Source organism: Mirounga leonina, unplaced genomic scaffold (genome assembly GCF_011800145.1).
Source record: "Mirounga leonina isolate KUSES-001 unplaced genomic scaffold, KU_Mleo_1.0 Mir_268, whole genome shotgun sequence".
NCBI lineage: Eukaryota > Metazoa > Chordata > Mammalia > Carnivora > Phocidae > Mirounga > Mirounga leonina.
This window is the reverse complement of record NW_023270649.1, coordinates 3218784-3241767: the sequence shown is the minus strand read 5'-3', so window position 1 is coordinate 3241767 and position 22984 is coordinate 3218784.

The window sequence follows — 22984 nt, the reverse complement described above, 5'->3', positions numbered from 1 at the left end:
TTTTTGGTATTTACATTTTTTGAACATTCATTTCATTTCCAAATGATTAGGATGTTTGGATGAAGTTAGACTCTCAGCCTAGGTCTCAAAGTTTTATTTTCCATGTTGATACAATAATCGAAGGGGTTAAAAAAAAAAGAGTTTAATTCACTTTAGCCATAGAGAACCCCTTGAACCAAAGAATGCAGGAGCCTCTAAATGCTGGAAACAGCCAGCCAACAGATTTTCCCATGCAGTCTCCAGAAAGAAATGGCAGCCTGCTAAAAACTTGATCTTGGCTCTTTGAGATGGAGTTTGGACTCTAAACTTCCAGAAATGTAAGATGACCTATTTCTTGTAAGCTCCTCGGTTTGGGCTAATTGGTTAATAATAGCAATGGTTAGAATATGTGGTAAATTTGCTGGGAAATGTAATTGCTGGTTTTCTTTAGATTGCCTGATTGTCCTCGAGTCCTCACCTGAGAAGGAGTTGGGGGTGGGGAGGAGCTGAGAGCGTCAAAGTGAGAAGAAAAAATTGTGAAGCACTCCTCTTGCAGACCAGGGGAAACACAGTAGGCTCATCTGATGGTACTAGGATTCCCATTTGCATTTAATGAACTTTAATTTTCTCTCTGTGCAATAAACAGTGGTTCCATTATGTAATACTTATTCAACCAAACATGTTAAAAATGCATTTTCAGAAAATTATATACAGAGTTAAAAAAAAAAAATTCAAAGCTAATGTCTTTATGGGAGGGGAGCCTCCAACAATATAACCAACTTTTCCCTGAAGCCAGAACAATGTCATGAAATATTTTAATAGAATTTACCTTGTGAAGACTACACACAACAGTAGAAAGGTTTCCATATAGGAAGCTTTTAATATTCCTAATATTTTAGTGATACTTTTGCTAATGTAGTAAAATGGTACCTTACCATATGGACAGTGACAGTCAACACTGATTACTGGGATTTAATTATAAGGACTGCGGGATTCAGTAACTATAATTCATAAGGGTGGCAGCAGTTCTACCAGCTGTGAATTTTCATCTAAATATTTCATTCAGAACCAGATCCTAGAAGTCTATTCATATTAAAAGCACTGACACTATGACCGATTTGAAATGTTATAAATGACAGGTGGTTGTGGACCCTGCCAGGGCAGAATATTAATATTTATTTTTTTAAAGTTCCAAAGAGTGTTATTTTTTGGCGTTTTCTTTAACTCAAAGTGATTTTCATATTCTAGATCTTAAACACTTAAATCAGGTCTGGGTGAGACTCAAGGTACCGGTCATCCTGAAACCCATTCCTCTCCAGCTGTGAACCTGTGACATCAAGTTTTATGTGTTTGCAAAAGGGGGTGCTGGGGTAGACATAGGACAGACCTACCCATTCCAAAAGGGAGCAATAGGAAAGAAGAACGGGTAACTGGTCCTAAGACAAGTCTGAAACCCAATGGGCCAAATTCCATTAGACCTTAATTAAGGCTTGAGACTAATCCTCTTTGGGGCCATACTCTGCCCTTCAGATCTGCTAGGGTACTGGCCCTGCTCCTGCAGCCTTGCCAGGCACAGTTTGGGCTCCCAAGGTTCTAGTAGGACCTGTCCTCATGGCTTGAGTGGCCTCACCCTGCAGTGGTTCTTGGTGTGTCCTGGAGTCCCATGCCTGTGATGCTGCCAAGCATCCTCTGAATTCTGGATGGAGGTGGCCACAGCCCTAGAGCTCTTATGGGCACAGCCTGTGCTGTACCTGGTCCTGTTGGAGCTGCACCTTGGGCAGCCAAGAAGGGTGGCCCCATTCTGCTCTCCTCTTCCCTGATTCCCAGGGCTCACTGAGCCTGCCATGGGAGGGCTAACCCTGATGATGTCTGAGTTGCTTTCATGGTCCGTCTTCCATGGTCTTGGACAACAGTCCTGGCTTCTGTTGAGACAGCTGCCCATCTCCTCATCGGATGGTCCTGTGTCCATACCCTTGTTCTTTCCCCAATATATTTTCTCATCCCCTTTGATATGGACCAGCTGAGAACTTTCCATATCTTTGAGTTTTGCTTCCTTTTTGAAGAACAAGGTCCTCTGTAAATCCTTTCTTTCCCCATCCTGGGCTAAGCGGTCAGATGGAATCAAGCTGCTCTTTCAACACTTTGTTTAGTATGCACTTGAGCTAAACATCCAATGTCCTCACAAGTTCTACCTTTCCCAAGACACGAGGGCATGAACACTGTTCAGCCAAATTCTTTGCCACTTTAGAGCAAGGATCACCATTCCTCTGGTGTCCAAGACCATGTCCTCTTTTCTGTCTCGGCCCTCATCAGAATGGCTTTACCATCCATAGTCCTACCACCATTCTGCTCATGGCCCCTTGGGGAGTCACTAAGAAGATGGCAGCTCTGTTTCCAGCTTGTCTTTCTAAGTCCTCTGCAGAATTACCTTTAAAGGTCCACTCATGGCAATGTGGGCTCTTTCTAGCAGATACCTCTACACTTTCCCCCCCTCTATCCATTACCCAGTTCCAAAGGTGCTTCTAAGATTTCAGGTGTTTGTTACACCAACACCCCACATCTCGGGTACCAATATCTGTCTTTGTCCACAAACTGATGTCATGGAATACCACAGACCCAGTGGCTACATTTGTTGACCAACACTTATTGAGTGTAGATGAGCAAAAATAAAATGGATAACCATTGTCAGAAGCCAGGAGCAGTATTTGGGCATTCATTGTGCCCATATCTTAAGGATTAAATTTTAACTCCTATTGTTGTGGGCTGTTCTGTATCTCCACAATGGCATGTGGTAAGTTTTCCTGATCTAGAATCCAATCTCTCCTTTAAGAAAAAAAAAATGAATGCCTATGTGCTCTATTCTGTTTCTATTGTGATGGAAAAAAAATAAACCCTTTTCTCAACATTGGTAATTATGACACTATATAAACATGGTAGGAGCACAAGAAGAAAGTTTATAACCCATTTCAAAAGAATGGAGTCAAGAATTGATTAATGGGATTGATGATTGATAGAGGATACTTTTTGTTAGATGAAGAGTTAGAATATCTTGGAGATAAATTAGCATGGTATGATATTTAACTGTGGGGATGAAGGCCCTAAAAAGCTCTCCACTTGTAAGCTTGTTGGTTCTGTGAATGCTCATTAATGGAAACAGCAGAGGCAGGAGACTGGCCTATCTGGACAAACCTGCCTTATGTCATTGTCTACAAGCTATCAGGTAGACATACACTCTAGAAAGTTGGGTATTCATTCTAAAGGTACAAGTGTTCATCCAGGGCTGGTGGCATGAGTAACCCAGTGGGTGAGCATAGAAATGTGGGGGACACTAATATTTCATAGGTCAGTGAAAGAAGAGAAATCCTCAAAAGGCAAAATATGAAAATAGTAGTTATCATAACATACAGAAAATCAGTGCAGTACCACAACACCAAAAAGGGTAGAGATGCAAAATTGCAATGGATTAAATATTGGTGTATAATGAGGTGATTGATGGAACCATGTCAAATAAGACAACTTTTGGGGGAAAAATTGACAAGTAAGGCCCTTATTTATACAGCCTCTTCAACGCCTCTGTCAATGACTTAAAGGTATGTAATGCATATAGTGAAAATTTGAAGATGCTATGAAGTTTGAAGGTATTAGCCATTACATTAATTGACAGAATAAGATCCAGATAGATAGAAATTACATAGAGATTCTGCACTTAAGTCCAAAAATCTTCAGCATAATGGTAGAAAATATAATTTATAATTAGTGATGTTGTGCAGGATTGGTGGGTGAGAGATGCCAAAGCATCCTTCCAGAAATGTTCCACAGTTGGTTGTCAACCTGTTTTCCTTTGCATTGGTCAAATAACACCTGGATTATAGCCTTTAGTTTTGGGTTCTGTCTTTGAAGAAGTGTTTGGGTAGACGAAAGTATTCAGAGATTTTGAATGGGGTAAGACAAGGAATCTAAATCATTTCACTTGTGAACCACTCTAAGGAGGTAGAGAGGTTGAGTCTGGTGAAAAGGGGACCCTAGGTATCATGTTTCCAAATATTTGAGTCATGTTTGTTTCTAAGATGATCAGATTGTTTTTCTGGGAATCATTTCTTCTGGAAGGAGAAGTAAGAGGAAGCAGGATGTCCCATAGAGCCGGAAGACCTGTTCAGTGAGGGGAGGCTACCTCAGAGGTGTGAGAATTCCTTCTTACCAGGTCTTCAAGGAAAAATCTGGAGACTGACTTAGCAGAACTTTCTTGAAGAATGATTGGTTGAACTGAGCTCTTTACTGTCACTTATTAGATTCTCTGTGGTTGCAATTTGTTCTCAATTAACTCCTCTCTGCCTCGAAATATGTATTAGTAGAAAGACTATTAGGTCTTCCTTTTTTCTTGCCATACATTGACCAATTTCCAGTGTCAGATAACTACTCAATTTCTATGTACTGTGTAATCCATGGTTATCCCAAATTGGGTAAAACTCTTTTCAACATCTGTCAATCTGTATACTCAATACCTTTGGGCATCTTAATTTTCAAATTCACCTATTTGTGTTGTGTTTTAACTACTCTTAGCAAATTTAGGATAACCAAGTTTACTTAGTAATACTTTAGCCTTCAAACGATCGATTTCCTGCTCAAAAACTAGACCCATGTACTCATAAGGCATAGTCAATCATTACTGAAAATATATGAATTACCTCGTGGGGGAAAAAAATCTTCAGGACCATTTCTAACCTTTTTTTCTTAAGGTAAGGTGTGGAATACTTAAAGAGAACTAAAATAAAAATATCAGCTTAAGACATTTCCAAGTACTACCCGATGAGCTGAACACAGCTCTGAATAAGAGCAGCAATCCTAGAGTAGCTGAACAAAAGGGAACAGGTGGTAATATTCATTAAAATAGCATCTCATCCCATAGCTAAGCTAACTAAAAGCCGTCAGAATTGTGCAAAGTCTTTGTGTCTTCATATAAGACTCAGGAAAATGACGAAAGTTATTTCTAGCAGATAAAATTATGAGCATCCTCAGTTATCACACAGATATCACATGGCTATCGCATAGCATCCTTACCGATCACCTGACAGTAGTCTACCAAATAGCACAAAATTTTAATTTCATTTCCACCCTTTCCCCTCCCCCACCCCATGACAACATAGTAACATGAGGTCAGCCTGTTCATTTTTGCATTTCACTGAGAAATACTTTAACATCCACAGTATAACATTTAATTACCTTCACGAGGTTAATGAAAGAAATGATTTAAAAACAAAAGTGTGGAGCAGCCAACTAGTAACTCAGGCAGGTGATCTCCGTGAGATTCGGGAGCCAAGTATATTCAGAGACCTCGAGTATCCTCCGAAACCGCCAGTAATGTAAAGTCATGACCTTCCTGTGAATTCCCACTTTTATTCACTCTCTGTGGGATGACCATGAGGCTGCACGCTTACATTTCCAGGCAGGTATTTTAATTAGTGTTCCAGATCCTTATCTGAGAAACCATTCAGATGCACTATGCAGCTTACATTTTTAAAAGATGTTTTTGGCATTACATAATGTGTCCAAATACTTTGGAAAACCTATTTTTAAGTAGAAGGTGTCCATCATGTTTGCTTTGTCTTATTCTCTGCTTACATATCCATTAATACTTCCACTGTTTTATCTCCTAAGAAAAATATTCTCATACACAAAATGGAATATATTTTAATATGGCTTTGAGGGCACATGATGTGATGAGCACTGGGTGTTATATGCAACTAATGAATCATTGAACGCTACACCAAGAACTAATGATGTACTATATGTTGGCTAATTGAATTTAAATAAAAAAAATAAAAGGAAGCTAATATATGCAATTAGCAAAATAATGTAAATATGTAATATATAGATGTATAATATTTACAGAAGTCTTAAGTTTGAATTTATACATTGCCAAGTTATAAAAAGATAGCCCATATTCATTGAATATGTCAGCAAATTTTCATGCACAGATGTAGTATTGGAATAATTAAAATTATTTGAAATTTATCCAAAGATTAAAATCCTATAAATGTTTACAGATAATTTAAAGAACATAAATAACTTACAAATCATTTCATCTTTCTGAGTCACAAAAAAAGGGGAAGTCAGATATCATGTATTCGGTAGTCTGTTTTTATTTTTACATTTTAATTAAAATTTATTTTAGAGCAAGCAGGGGGATGGACAGATGGGGAGGGAGAAACTTAAGCAGACTCAGTGCTGAGCACAGAGCCTCACCAGGGGCTCAATCTCATGACCCTGAGATCATGACCCGAGCCGAAACCAAGAATCAGACACTTAACCCACTGTGCCACTCAGGTGTTCCAACAGTCTTTTTTTTAAAAAAAAACCCTAAGATTTAAATAAGAATATTAACTACCCTTCCTAGAAGTCTTTTTTCAAGAATCTACAACTCCAAAAAAGACATGCAGTATGTGGAAAAATGCTATGAACCTTTCATAAATGAAATATACGTATTTTATAAAATACTAATTGGCAGAGGAAGCTAAAGTTAGGACCAAAGTTGCTAGAATTTTTATTGAGATTTTATGATGAAGATCCCCAATTTTTCTATATGGGTTAAGGAAACATTAAACCAATGGCCTTTATTCCAATTACACAGTAATAATTTCTCACATCATTCACTGACTTTTATTAAATATATTTTGACAGCTTATTGAATATGGTTGCAAATATATTTTTAGCCCTGAGAAATGAATTGTTTGCAGTTTTTAGAATGTTAATAATTGCACAATTTGATTTCTTTTGCATGCAGTTTTCCATTTTGTTTACTTTGAAAAGCTTTATAGGTATGAAAAAAATTGAAACTCAACATTCTTCGAACATTGCTATAATGTGAATATGGAAAAATGATAAACTATATCACAATAGACAACTTTTTAAAGAAAACCTGCCAAAATATTAGCATATCTTAAAGATTTATTTTGTGGGATAGGAAACATTTCAACCTCACATTTAGCTCTACTTGGGAAGTAATGTTATTCTAAATTGATTACAGTCCTAACTTCATAGAAATATTTTTTGTTTGATATGAAATCCGATGAAAAGTCAACTTAGTGGTTATTGTCAATGGCTTTGCCCAGCTGCAGAAACATCTGTAGGAAAGGTGAGTAGATATGCTGCCGTATATACATCCTATGAACATATTCAAAATCTGGAGTTAAAAATGATTAAATGCCATATAGACCTTGATATCTATTATAATCAAATGTGGAATCCAGAAGTAAGTTTGGAAATGGCAGGATTTAGGGAATGAAGTAATTGATGGGGGCTGATATTTCTGATAGTCACTTGGGCGTTAAGATATTACCAGCACATCCATTTAGATCTCATTTTATGAAAATCATTGGCCTCCCTAATTTGTCAGTCTTTCAGGGAGAGTTGTTATAAATGTGAGCTGGGGAGAGTGGTGTTACATATTAGGAACCAACTCAGACATTTGTTGAACTGTAAATTGGCTCAGTTGAAATATTTTCCATTAGGGAAAACAGCAGACACATCCAATTGAGAGAAGGGGATTTTTACTAGGGTGGGCTGCGCAAATATTCCCATGGGAATGAAGCATCAAGTTTGAGGAGAGAAGCCCCATGAAGAAATAATAAAAGCAATGGCAATTTATTTTTTTTTTATTTTAGCAATGGCAATTTATTATATACAATGTTTTATTGTATACACTTGCAAATATATTAATATATTATGTATACATATTATATACTATATATTATATAGTATGTATACTATGTTCCATTTGCTTTATATACTCTTGCTGCCAGAATAAGAAATTGTTTCCTTATACCTTAATGGGTTTGGATACAATATTAATGCATATATCAATGTAACCATCTATTCATCTCGAATGCAATTTACAATATTTCCCTTTTCAAATACAAGATTTGGAGTGCAGTATTCAGTTCTTGCCAGAGAAGAATATAATTTTCTAGGACGAAATATTGATTATAGAAAGAAAGCTATTTTGTCAAGCTTCAATTTCAAGATGATGTAATATGAAAAGTATGACCTTTCTTTGAAAACTAAAGAACTGTAACATGGGGGTGAGGGAAGCATTATGTGAACACGCTCCAGGTTAATGCACATCCAGCATTTCTATGTGATCATCTCTACTCATTATAGCTTGTTGTTCAAACAAAACCGTGTGTATATTTGGAATTGTTCATTTCTCAAGTCAGGAGCCAAGATGACATTTCTTGTGTTCATTAGCAGTGACCTCAAAAAGCCATCCTCCTATCCTCCCCATAGATTCGTCTTCGGCCATTCAATCCAAACTGGGTGTGATGAAATACTCTGTAGAAAAGCAAACTTAGAGGACTCCCTTAAATAAAAACCAATAGGATTGTTGTACCTACCATGTCTATTAGTTTGTATTACCTTATTCTTTACACTGATTTGAGCAGGGCAAGCCATATGAGGGGCATAGAGAAGGGGCAAACAAGAAAAATGATTTCCTTTAATTTCAGCACTGGCTATCCTATATCCACACAGCCACTTTGGGGCTGGATATAGGGCTAACTTGTTTCTATGTCCTGTCTGAGTAAGGGTTCTTATAATAGGGCCAGCTCCTTAACTGCCAGCATTAGTCTGGAACCAGACCAATTTCTTATTTAAAAAAAGGCAGGGCAGGGGGGTCGTGGGTAGGCATATTATTTCAAAAAAGTTCAGTTATTAATTGTCTCAAACTGACAAATGTTATCTATAAATACAAAGACAACTTGAATAATTGTTTTTACTTTTGCCCATTGGGAAGAATCTTCAGTTCCCCTCTTCTGCCCTCGAAGTCCATCCTTTTTTTTTTTTAAGAATTAATTTGAGAGAGAATTAATGGGGGGAGGAGCAGAGGGCAAAGCAGACTCCCACTGAGCAGGGAGCCCAACTTGGGGCTCGATCCCAGGACCCTGAGATCATGACCTGAGCTGAAAGCAGACGCTCAACCAACTGAGCCTCCCAGGCACCCTGATGTCCATATATTTCTAATCACATCCGTGCCAGACAAAACCCAAACCATATGGATTTGCATTGCATTTCCATCTCCAGTTCACTTGCCATTCTGTTAGTTATGGATGGTGAATCTACAAGGCTGCCTGGTGCCTGAGGTCAGGGAAGGGATTTCCTGAAGTACTTACCGATGTTTTCAGTATCTGTACACATCTTTGTAATGGTCAGACTTAGTACTGTGTTCATACACTTTCTGATGTCCAGTTGATCAGTAGCCTCTCTTATTTCCCCCAGAGCCTTGTAGCTTCGACGACTGTTAATTTAGCTACATTTTGAGCCGTTCTGAACAGATTTAAAATTCAGAAGGACTTGCATGCCATCAAATAGAAACCAGTGCCCCTGCTACGCTTTCAACTCTTGGTATGAATAAAATATTTTGTACATTTATAGAACGAATGACTTTTAAATGTGATATTTTATTTGGTGACATTTAACGGAAGGGGGAAAAAAATAAACGTTTCACTTGTGATGAATGGTGGGTCACGAGGTTGGGGAAATCAGACCAACTTCCCCAGCTGTGCTTGAAACGGTGGCATCTGATGTTTTCCATGGGTGCTCTGAGCTTTGCTTCTGAAAAAGCATTGCAAAGCAAGCTGAAAATGGAGGGCTGCCCGAGAAGAGATCCTGCCCAGCCTAATTTATTGCCGAGTGTTTAAAGAGAACAGAGACCGTCTGCAGGGGTTCTTGCAATAAAAGCATCCTGTGTGATCTGCCCTCACAGCATATAAAAGGCTGTGACCATGACCTTCTCCAGCTTAATCCCTTGTCAACTCTCTTAGGTCTTTCTAAACAACACCACCTGTTCTGCCTTCTCTACTCGGCATGTGGGCGCGTGTTACAGAAATATCTGACTTCATCCTAGGAACCAAACCATTTGCTCTACTTTCAAAAGTAACTTGGTTATGGCTCCTTCTTGCACAATAGGAATTATCTGAAATGATAGGAGTTGAATCCCTTAATCGGTGGTCAACTGTTTATCAGCAGCATGGATGGAAGTTTTCTGAAGACCTTGTGCCGGAGTTCATAAGCTCTTGGATAAGCAAGTTTCCACCCAAGAGGTTGAGATGTTCTCAGTGTCACTCAGCAAATCTTGGTTCTTCTGTGTCCCTGAAATGTATCCCTCTCTCCTCTGAAGTTTACAGACAGGAAATTAGAGAGTTCACAGGTGATCATCTTAGGTGTTAATACAGCTGCCAGATATGGGGAAGGAATGGTGATCGTCTGCCAAGGAGAGAACAGCATCTTGATGAGAGGGACCCACGTAGAACCGAGCTGGTCCTTGCAGTGAGCTTTGATGACCAGTAGAGAAATCTAGGGCTGTGTCTCAGAGCATATTTAATACTTGTGAGGTAGTTAATACAAAGGACACACACAGGATAGATTTTGTTATAGGTCTGACAGAACAGGGGACACACCATTTCTCCAATACTTGGGAGAAAAAAAAAAAACTAAGATAAGAAAAATAGTCACTGTTATCAAGCACATTTAGACTCTACATCTTAGATGAGAAAAATTAGGAAACATTGGGCAGTTGCAATATTGCTTAGTCTGCGAAAAAATAGTCTGAAGACAAATATCTTTAATATTAATAATTGTGGTTACTGATTGTCTTCATGTCTCAAGGAAGTTTAAAGAGCTTTCCTAAGTCTGTAGAAAGGACTTCATACCCCACATGTCTAAAGTCTAAGATTCCTTTGCCAAGAAGGGGAAGTCAAGAGAGCCTTCATTTTTCAGAAATATAAGGTCAATATTTTGGCATCTGCACCTAAGTGTCCTCCTTGAGTCCCTGTCTTGAAAATAATTCTGAATGATTAAAACAAAAGCAGTGTTATGACCAAATAAGTTGGATGTGTTCCATGAAGTAAGATCTTTAGCATGTGATCGGTTTTAAAATGTCTTTAAATAGAGAAGTTGATATATCCTTGTTTAGCTCCAAATCTTCCCAAATATAAGAGACCTTAGGAATGTTTTCATGGAACTACTATTTACCTCCTAAATTATAGCATATTTCAGTTCTTAGGAAATTGATTGCAATATGTGTGCTTTCTTAGGCGTGCATTTCAATTTATAGAGTTGCAGTATTATAGGTGTTTTGAGTGTGCACGTTTGTACCAAAAAAAAAAAAAAAAAAAAACCCTCATCTATAGTATTTCTGGAAACAAGACTCCTTGTCACTCACCACACTTAACATGGAATGGACAGAATAGATGCTAGGACATCTGTTTCCAGCTATGATGGAGGGACCCTTCTACCAAACAACTGTAAAAATGACAAGAAATACTCGCTGTTATCTGACATTGGCCAATAGGCACCCAAGATAGTGGATGCTTAAGAAAAGGAATTTGTGTGAGCCTGGCTTTCTGCCTAACTACAAATTCCCTCCTGGTGAGCTGGTGGTTAAGAAGAGCAAGGTGATTCTTTTGAGTGGAGGAGGCACTTGTCTGAATTCTTAGCACCTGCTGTGGCTAGAATCTGTGGGTCAGGCAATGGGAATGACGGAGCTGTGCATGCAGGTGGTCTAAAATCTAGGAGGGTGTTCTTGAGTCTCTGACTATGACTGAGATGGTACATCCCAGCGAACAGGTGCAAAGGGGGTGAGCATGGGAAAGAAAGATGTGAGCATGACTTTAAGAGCTCGAATGTCCCAGCCAGCCAGAGTAGACCACCTACTTGGTATCTCATGCATTGCAGAACTCACCTAGTTGTCAGAAATGTAGATATGGTCACATATAAATAATCTTGAAAGAGTAGATGAGAATGCCTTTTTTTTTTTTTTACTTCTTAAAAAAAATTTTTGGGTAATCTCTATACCCAGCATGGGCCTTGAACTCATAACCCCGAGCTCAAGAGTCACATGCTTTACTGACTGAGCCAGCCAGGTACTCTGAGAATGTTTTAACAGCATTTATCTCTGCGAGCAGAAAAGGAGTGGGCTTGTTTTGGGTTTTGTTTGTTTGTTTTGACCAGCGAGTGACTTTTCATTATGTGGCTACATTAATTGAATTCATTAATTCATTATGTGGCTACATTAATTGAAATTCTTTACCCTCATCAGACATGATTTTCATCATTAAAAAGTTAAAAATATGTAAAATTTGATGAAAAGTATACACCCTAGTGTTTTTTAAAATGTATATTTTGCATGGTCTTTTGCCTTATTTCTTACCAGATACTATTATCATCAAAATCTTGGCTTCTAAAATGTTCCATTTAAGGAAAATGGCCAAGAAAATTGAAGCGCTATCTATAATGTGTGAAATGATAAGCGAGTTCTCTCTGGGTAGTAGACTGTGTAGATAGTGATCCTTTGCAAGGAAGCTGGAAATGCCTCGAAAAATAGGTTACAAATATGCAGTAGAGCTTTTCATGCTCAGGGTTGTCTACGAATAGATTTGTTCTGACAGGGATGGATTTGTGGACATGGCCACCAGCCTGTCACTGTAACAGATGGATGAAAAGCTTCAAGATCCTGAAGCAAATCACTGCCTGCCCCAGCCCACTAATGAAGCAGGATTTCCAAAGTCAATTGTGTTATGAGCACAATTCAGTTTGATAAAGATTGAATAAACAGACAAAATAGCATTACTCAATGCCTAGAGATTAGAGGCACAAAACAAGTGAAAGGAGATAAAATGGGAAGTAAATGTATTTTCTATGGTGATCTTCAAAGCATCTTATTGAGGGCTCAGGTGATTGTGACAGTAATGTACGTGAATGCCATTTTAACAGTTAAATATAAAACCTGATGTAATAGTAATTTGAGAGAGTATTGTTCTGCTTGGCATATAGAGTTGAAATATAGTGATTATTTGTAAATATTCTTAAGCATCTAAAATACTTAAGCATTCGAAGGAATAAACCTGAGTTGAAAAAAAAGTTAACATGTTTATGAGCTTCACATATTTTATGGAGAGAAATACTAAGCAGGCTGCAATGCTGAACTCAAATGTGGTTCTTAAAAAAACAAAAAACAAAAATTAACTCCTTTTCGACTATAAACTTATCTGAAAAATACCGTGCCTTCTATTGCTAGATTATATTATATGCTTCCTAGCATGTTAGAGTTTGATTTGAAAACGAGGAAGCAGATGCCTTATTTTTTAGTTTTTTTTCGGTCCCTGTTATGAGTAGGAATCTACAACCTCCAGCAGCTGCTTATAGCCAATCAGGGAAATTCATGTGACAAAATCCCTTTTATTCCCCCAGTTTATATACTTAGCTTTGTGCATTTATCTTCCCATCTTCTGGTGACTTTCAAAACATATCATTTATGCAGTCTTTGGGGGAAAGTAGTTCATTTCCTTGCCTTTCATGAATAATTTTTTGCCACTTACTATTATAGGATTTTTTAGTTGGGTTGCAAATAGTTTAGAGCGTGTGCATGTATGTGTTGTAATGTTGGGGAAAGTTTTTTTAGCCTTCATTCTGCCACTTAATTAGCAGCAGACACACAGCCATAGGCGGCATCATGTCCTTGTCACGCTTTGCCAAGACTCCATGAACAATGAGGAGTCAGTTGCCTCTTTTCTCTTTATTCTTTGATTTTTTTTAATTTTTTATTTTACTACCTTCTTAAGAGGGAAGTTTGGGTGGATAACAATAAACACGTTTTCTAATAAGAGCATGTAGAGCTATAAATGTTCCTCTAGTACTTCCTTACCTGCATCCTCCAAATGAACGTTCATGTGTTCGTGTTCTCATCACTCAGTGTGAGATATTTTGTAGTTTTCCTTGTGATTGCCTCCTTGAATCAAGGCTCATTTATGGGGGGGGAGTGGAAGAGGCATACAAGAGAAATTACCAAGAAAAGGAGGAAAATTGGGGGTTTTAATGGCTGTCCACATATATCAAAATATCCAATTATGTACTTTAAATATGTGCAATTGAGTGTATGTCAATTATACCTCAACATGTTCCAAAAATTGGGACTCTTGTGAAAATTGTGACATACTGACTTCAGGTTTGCTCAGATCATCTATAGACTCTCATATACTTACTGATTTTCTTATTTTATCAGTTATTAAAGAGGGGAATTGAAATCTGACTCATTGCAAATCTATTACTTTTTACTTCTAGCATTTTTTATTTTAGTATTTGGTATGTTGAAGTTCTATTACCTGTGTAAATGGTTAGAAATGTTCTCTGTGAATTGAGCCCTTTATTATTGTGAAGTGACCTTCTTTGTGGTGTTTATATTGTAAATCTTTAAGTTGTCATAAATTCACCTTCCAGTGATATTATTTCATGAATAATGTAAGAACATTAGAATAATTTTCTTCTGTTCCCTTAGAATGGTTAATGACCATTCCTACTCTCCTGATCTCTGTGCCATCTTGTCATGCATTTTAATTTTACATATGCTATAAACCACAAACTACATTTTAACTTTTGTTTACCTATTCATTTATTTCCTAAAACAATTAAGAAGGAAAAATCTGACACACTGACCCACATACTTATCATTGTAGCTCTCAATTGCTTTGATTAGATCCATAGTTTTATCTAGCATAATCTCTTTGTGGACTGAAATTCCTTGTACTGCAGATCTGCTTGTGATGAAAAGTATTTCTGATTTTTGTACATCTGAAAAAAGTTTTCATTGTTTTTTGAAAGAGGTTTTTGCTTGGTGTAGATTGCTAGGTTGACAAGTGTGTGTGTTTGTTTTAGTTATTAACATTTCTATAAATATTGTTGAATTTGGCCTGGGGCACAATTACATTAACTTGAAAACAGTTTGATCTTTCCAAATTTTGCTTCTAAGTTTTTCTAAGATTTTTTTAAAATGAGAGCCATGCTCAGTTCTTGATCTCAATGTGAGTAAAGGGGTCCTGGGAGAGTGGAGACTGCAGGGCATAAGTTACCCTTATGGGAAAATGGGTAAACAATACCCCAGGACAGAATAACAAAGTGTGTAGGAATTGAAATTCTCTAACAATGGCTAACTGATCATTGGACCTCAGAAAATGCAGTAGCCTAGTAGATGCTAATTGATGTAGGAAAAGGGAAGACATTTCCTAGATCTATTTGGCAAAAGCATAACTCAATATAATGGGGAATCACAATGTCTCACCTAATGTCCAGACTCATGGCAATTCACAGATGCAGAACCTTTCAATGGAGGAAAGGTATGCTTGAGAAAAGACCCTATAATTAATTAATAGGTGTGTGGCAGAACTCAAAACTCCCCCTAAGCCTTACCCAAAGGGACTTGTGGTCATTTTCCTGGATGAACATGAATAGGGGTAAAAGGAAAACCTCCAGAGATCTTTAAATACTAAGATATTCATATATTAAATACTTATAACCATATTAAATGATTTTTTATATTCACCCTTAATGTGAAAGGAATGTCATATAACAGATTTTTATAGTGAAATGATACAGTTATATTCAATGTAAATCTAAGAGGTAAGTCTAATAATTTAGTCATAAATCTAAGTGATAATCTGATAAAATGACTAAGTAAGCCATTTAAATTAGAAATCTTTATAGTTTGTTTTTTTTCTTTTGGGGATTCCACACTTAGTTTGATGTTTGTATTAATTGCCTCCTGAAACAAGAGTGCTTTTTTTCCCCCTGAAGATTTCTGTTTGAGAAAATGAAAATCTAGGAATTCTCATGGTTCTACCCATTGTCAAGAGTGTACATTTTTATTAGAACTCACATAAAAGATACACATTGTATTTTTAAATGTTTCTGGGTCTACAGTAATGCTGGGTCATGCTCAGTTTTTACCAATTAGACGGAAGAACCTCTTTTGAAGTGTGTTTGCAAAGGACATTCATCCATCTGTTTGTAAAACTCACATGAGTTTCTCCCTGACCCATTAAGAAAATATCCACTTGTCTGCTGAGGCCCTTAGAACCAAGAATGCTGACCATGTGCTCAGCGCACAGAGCTAATTTCTGTGAAGTACAGCATGATGACCTCTTCAGATGGCAGCTACTGTTGGAAGACTAATGTCTGTCTCACTTATTTTTGTTAGACTCAGGGCTCATAAAACCTGGATCAAAAAGGTAACAGTAGACAATTTCCCATAATTAGTCCAATGATGTATAAGTAGGCTATAAGAACTTTCTGTGGTTATTTGCAGATAGGTTGGAACAAACATTTCAAAGCCTGGTTTAAACCTTTGGGTTTTTTTCCATCTTGAATTATCTGGAAGGGCTCAGTGTAATCAGAGCACTCTTATAAGGAAGGCAGCAAAGAAGACAGAAGGGACCATATTCACAGGTTCACAGGTTTTGGAATTAGGACATGGACATCTTTCAGGGACATTATGCTATCTGCCACATCATGTGATCTAGAAATTCTCTGGTTACATATACACCCCTCCAAAATACTCACATACGTGTACCTGAAAAATGTGTTTCAGTGATATCTGTAGCCACTCCAAAATGGGAGAAAAGTCCATCCACAGTAGAATGGATTAATACATTGTGTTCTATGTAATGCAGTTCAGCCATGAAAATGCATAAAGCAATGTTGCACGTACCAATATGGATTAATCTCACAAATAAAATAATGAGCAAGAGGAACAAAATGCCTAAGATTACATGGGAAGTGGCACAGAACGACTTTGTGGTTCTGGGAAATGTTCACTTTCTTGACATAGGCTGTGGGTAACATGGTCCTTTGTGCTTTTTTTTAAAAGTAGGCTCCACGCCCAGCATGGAGTCCAAGATAGGGCTTGAACTTACAACCCTGAGATCAAGACCTGAGCTGAGATCAAGAGTCGGATGCTTAACTGACTGAGCCACCCAGGTGTCCCTCTTTGCTTTTTTTTTTTTTTAATACAAATAACTGAGCATTATTGATGACCTTTTTTTGTGATTTGCTGCATATGTAATGTACTTTAAAAAGTTCAAAAACACTCAAATTGTTAATGGTGCATACACTCAAAAAATAATCACTCCTTTGGACCTGATAAAGATGCAAACTTTGGGGTCAACTGTACAGCCCACATTATATAAATACTCTTTCTGTGAATAATAGAAGGGTATCCATATCTGTTCCCTCAATCCTCTATTTTTCTATTCATGTATCAATCTTTTATCTATCAACTACCTGTCTCTCTCTTCTATGTGGCTTGATGTTTCCTCTTCTTAATAATGACTGTTGATGAATAGAAATTTTTAATTGTCATCCAGCTTCATTTATTAACCTTTTCCTTTATGGTTAATGCAATTTGAGTCCCATTTAAAAATTTTTTCCTTTTGCAAATCTCATGAAGTTATCCTTTTCATGTTTTACTCTGTAAGGTATATTGTGTGATTGTCCATAACCAGTGCCAAAATCAATGAGGAGTTGATGTTTCTTCTGTGCTGTGCAGATCAATATTCCTTTCCTTCTCTTTGGGGGTCCACCTGAACCAGCACCATGTCTTGACAATTTTGTTCTTCCATGGCTCTGCCATTTCATTTTGATCATAAACTGTCATGGGTCTGTTTGAAACTCTCTGCTATTCCATCGATCTGCTTAATCTCTCTTGCCAATACCAAATTGCCTTTTTATAGCACAACTAAGTTTTACAATATGGCAGAATACATTCACCATCTTTTTTTCCTCCTTCAAGAATATATTCCTTTCCTTAATCATACAGATCACACAAATCTTAACATCTCCAGCTAGTATTTTATATAAGGTTATATTTAATCTATACGTCAACTGGAAGAAACATTGATATTTACATTGTATTATGTGTTACAACCCATGCACACTGCATTCATTATATCTATTTTCTTACATCATTTACTTTAATATTATATGAATCCATGTAGAAATCATGGAATCTTGCTCATCTTTTGCTAGAATTATAGGTACATATTCAATACTTTAATATATAGATACCATATGTTTTACATTTCATTTGTTGCTGGTATATAGTTAAAATTAGTAAAATCTATACATCTGCATTGTATTGAGGAACCCCACTAAACTAATTTGTACTTATCATTTTTATGTAAATTATTTTGGATTTTTTTTACATACACAACCACACCATCTGTAAATAGTGACAGTTTTATATTTCAATTTCACATTCTTCATTCTTTTTGATTGTCTTTGCACATGTTTATAAAAGTTTGCATAGAAATATTGACAAAAGGCTACCAGGGCTTATTCTCAACTCAAAGAGAAAGTGTTGGATGTCTTTAATGCAGAAACAGAGGGAAATTTTTAGCCAAAATAGCACATATCAGCACATAACCACAAGAAAGTAATTGTGCACTGATAGAAGCCTCTATTCTAGGAAGATAGAGGCTTCACTATCATTTATTAAAATACTCTGATTTCTTTTTGATATATAGCATTTAAAAATATGCTTTCCTATTTTTCAAGCATATTAATTTTCTCATTGTATTTGATTATTGATGGCTAGGAATTAGCCTATGGTCAATATATTCTTCATGCTTGCAATCTGTTTAATTTTGTTGAGATTTGCTGTCTAGCCAAAATATGGCAAAATCTGTTAGTATTTCACATATTCAAATGAACACATAGTCTCTATTTTTTTCGAATGCAATATACTGCATATGTTAATTCAGTCAATTTTGTTTTGATGGTTTTCAAAACTTCTCTACATTAAAACTTTTTTTATGTGTTCCTATTTTACCAGTTATGGAAAGGGGTGGATCCTCTTTGTTCTATTATTCCTCTTGGTTTGAGTTGATGTGGTTTTATTTCTTCAAGTACCTAGTCATTTCTAATTCCGTGCCAGACATTATCTATGACAAAACATGAATAATTTTAGGTCTCAAATGATTTTATCTTCATTCAGAAAAAAAAAAAGCTGGCTAGTTGGTACTGCCAACCCCAGATCATCATAGAGTGTTATATGAGACTCACTGGGTTTTAGTTCTGGTGCCAGCCAGACTTGGTGTAGATTATACTTACTCCTAGGGTATAGCATTTAGGGGTCTCAATCTAAAGCATGGAGATTTATTGGTGCTTCTGGGCATTCTGGGCATTTTTCCCTCTAAATCAATGAGGCTATTGAAAAGTTTGCTCAGTTTCTCACTGCCTCTGAAAGTATTGGGAGACAACCCTAAAAGAAAATCAGCACTAAATTCCCCAGAAATTGACCTGGTAACCATTGCAACACTTTTTATTTTGTCCAACTTTGCTAGTTTCTTTCAATGAGAAGTTTGGTCTGAGTTCTCCGGTTTCCAATGAACTGAAGGGTGTTCTTCTAAAGGGGTTTTATAGTACAATTTTCTGAGTTGCCAGACCTGTTTTCCTCAGATCGTTCAGCAATGAACAACAGAGAACAGGATGCAATTAGGGGTTCACAGGTTTCCTCGAGGAACAAAACAAAGGAAGTTACACAATTACTATGCTTATTTTTTGGGAATGTTTTTAGATTTAATGTAATTGAAGACACATAACATCTGAACAAACATACCACTAATGCTTTGGGGAAATATATGCTCACGTTATGAATTATGCTAGCAATAGATCTGGTGAATGCAGTTATGTAATTCTTGCTGGTTTTTATAAAGCCAGTCTAACATAATGCAAATGTCCCTACAATCCTGTAAGTAGATTGTAAGAAATGTATTTGTTATATGTATAATTACTGCAATATCATTATAAAAAATAGTAATAGCATTCACATGAGCTAAGCTTGAGAATAAGTAGGGAACTTTGTGCCATCCAGATGGAAGATGTTCCTTAAGAGAATAGGAATTTAAAGAATTATAATTTATTATGGAATAGCAAATATTTGTAATGAAAAATTTAAAAACATAGAGAAGCTTATATAAATAATATTCACACCACTAGTTTTAGTATGCTACTATTAATATTCTGGTTTGTACATTCTTTCCTCTTTTGAAACTGTTTTATAGAGTGGACTTTACACTCAATTGTGCACACAGTTAAAGTGAAGGGTTTTGTTCTGGTGAGTAGCCGAGAAAGAGTTTTGGAATACACAGACACCAGTTTGAAGACTAAGTGATAGGAAAGACCGTTTGTTAGAGTCCAAAGTTTCCTCGGGCGCCAGACAAGGGAGCAAGGTTTGAACGTGGGGAGCTGGAAGTCATGTGCAATTGGAAGAGGTGGGAAATCCTTGTAAAATAGATAGTAATTTAGCAGGTTTATCAAAGGTGCCAGGGGAGACGGTAGGATCCCCAGTGGGAAGGCAACGCTTCTTATTAAGGGAGGTTGGAATGAAGACACATGGTCGTCTAGACCAGGGCAAGGTGTAGAAGCAGGAGAGTTTCTTCCCTTGGGTTTGGAACCACCTTTCTGAACCTTGGCACTACTGATACTTGGGGCTGGAGATGTACTTGAATCGGAAACACCTGCAGTTTTCCCTGCGTGTCTTTCTCTTTGTGTGTGTCCTTCACTCTTGAAACACCAGCTGGGTGTACTACATTTAACTCAATCATGACACGATCTATATGGGGATAGTATCAGGCCCCACAGGCTAAGGGCTCGGCCCCACAAGACCACCCCCCACCCAGTGCAGACACCAGTTGCATGTAGCAGGTCCCCGGGTTGCCCACAACTTCTCTCCAACTTGGTATGAATCAGAGGTTTCCTTGCATTTGATGAATTTGCTAGAGCAACTCACAGAACTCAAGGAGACACTTACCTTTGCCAGTTTATTAAAGCAGATGGTAAAAGACACAGATGAATAGCCAGATGAGGAGATACACAGGGTGAGGTTTGGAAGGGTCCCAGGCACTGGAGCTTCTATCCCCATGGAATTGGGGTGTATCACAAACCCCAAGCAGACTATTCACCAATCAGGGGGCTCTCTGTGCCCTATACTTTTGGGATTTTATGGAGACTTCCTCACTTAGGCATGATCCGTTATTCCATTTCTGGCCCTGCTCCCATGTCTGGAGGATGGCGAAGGCAATGAAAATTCCAAGCTTCTAATCATGGTTTGGTCTTTATGGTGACCAGCCCCCATCCAGGAGCCCACCCAGAAGCACCCCAATGGAACAAGATGCTCCTAGTGCTCTTAACACAAAATTACAAGGGTTTTAGGAGCCCCCATGCAGGGAACCAGGGCAGAGACCAGAACAAATATTTTCTATTATCTCGTATACCTCTTTATTGGTCACGGGGCTGTCATATACACATTAGAATGTTTGGGAACACGTCTGATCTCTACCCACCAGATACCAGTAGTGTTTCCCCAGCCAAAAATGTGTCTAGTCATTATCAAACGTCCCCAGGAGTACACAATACCACCATCTCATCCCCACCTCCCATCCCACTGAGAAACACTAATTTATCCCTTAGCCACATCTCTGGGTGGGACCAGTGTAGATCAACTACTGGAGATTGATACTTTAGACTGGGTAGCACCCTAACCTCTTCCCCCCGCCCCAACCTTTGGAATTTGAAAGTCCCAGTGATGACCACCATTAGTTTTCTTAAAATCCCACAAGTGCTTGAAATGAGATTGCTTTTATGAAATAAATACATCAATTTAGTGAATATTTCTCATTCCAGAGTGTGGTCATTCAAATCCATGCCATCTGCAAATGACAGGTTCATACCTGCAGGAGATTTTTAGGTGTCCGGGAAAGTCCAACAGACCTCTGATGCTTCAGGTGAGTCTTGCATATATGACTTTAGGCCAAGTGTGTATGGGGCATGGAAGAGATTTTCTGACAGAAGTGATCCATCCATGGAGGGTAACAAGCATCCATTCAGGAACATCTGGGTGTCAGCTCAATCTAAAGGCTCCCTGAACTATAAACAGATCATCTATCGGATGGACCTATGATAAGAATCCCAGAGTTTATTTTTCAGTCCCTAGCTTATAAAACAGGCAATTACAGGGACAACAACATCATGAATTATCTGAAATGGATCCTACTAACTACAGAAAATGGAAATTTATGTTGGTCAACATCAGAACTAGAGCAACAAAAATCTCTAAAATTTAGAGAATTTTTGATATCACAAAATTACTCAGCATCAAATATATGATAAATTTTAAGCATTTTGATAAGGATAGTATTGAAACCTCTATTTCAAAAACACATTTTGTAAAAATGGAATATAGTTTTACATGGATGTTTTCCATAAACGCATGATTTATTTTTAGCTCCCCTAAGGACAGCTGCCAGATTATGACTGAGAACTTGCAACTTGATGGGTCAGTGCATTTTAAAAAATATTGTTACTATGGAAATTTGATTTTGGAATGAATTGTGAAAGATTCTATGTAGCAAATACAGATGGGTAAAGTGTTTCACGTATCATTTAGATGAGCTCACTGTATCTTTCTACACATCATCTGGTATAGGATAAACAATATTGTTTGGGGCACAAAGAATTTCAATTCGCATAAATCCTTGTAAAGAGCTAAATTTGCAGGCTGCATTACTTCACTGGGGAGAGAGAAACAAAAACACCATGCAGCCTTGGGTGTCTGGGTGGCTCAGTTGGTTAAGCGACTACCTTCGGCTCAGGTCATGATCCTGGAGTCCCGGGATCGAGTCCCGCGTCAGGCTCTCTGCTCAGCAGGGAGTCTGCCTCTCTCTCTGACCCTCCCCCCTCTCATGCTCTCTATCTCATTCTCTCTCTCAAATAAAATCTTTGAAAAACAAAAAAATAAAAACACCATGCAGCCTCATGTAGGCTGAGATATTTGAAACCTAATTTGGAATGTCAAATTAGTATTCATGCTGACAAACATATTAAGATCTATATTAAAATAGTTTGATTCTGGACTAGTAGGAATATGTGAACTGTACAATTAGGGATGCAGCAGTGTGTGGAGTCATGATTTTTACACACATCAAGATAGTGACTTATGAAATGCATAGTGAAAATATCAAAGAGGGTGATCTGTTTATCTGTTAAAGTGATGGTCATGGCTTCCTCTTCACCTTTACAGGACTTAAGGCTAGAACAGCTCAGTCTTCTTTCCCTCTTGACCTGCCACAACCACATGTCCTCAGGACCAGAACGAGGAAATCTGCTCCCAACATCACAGATAGCA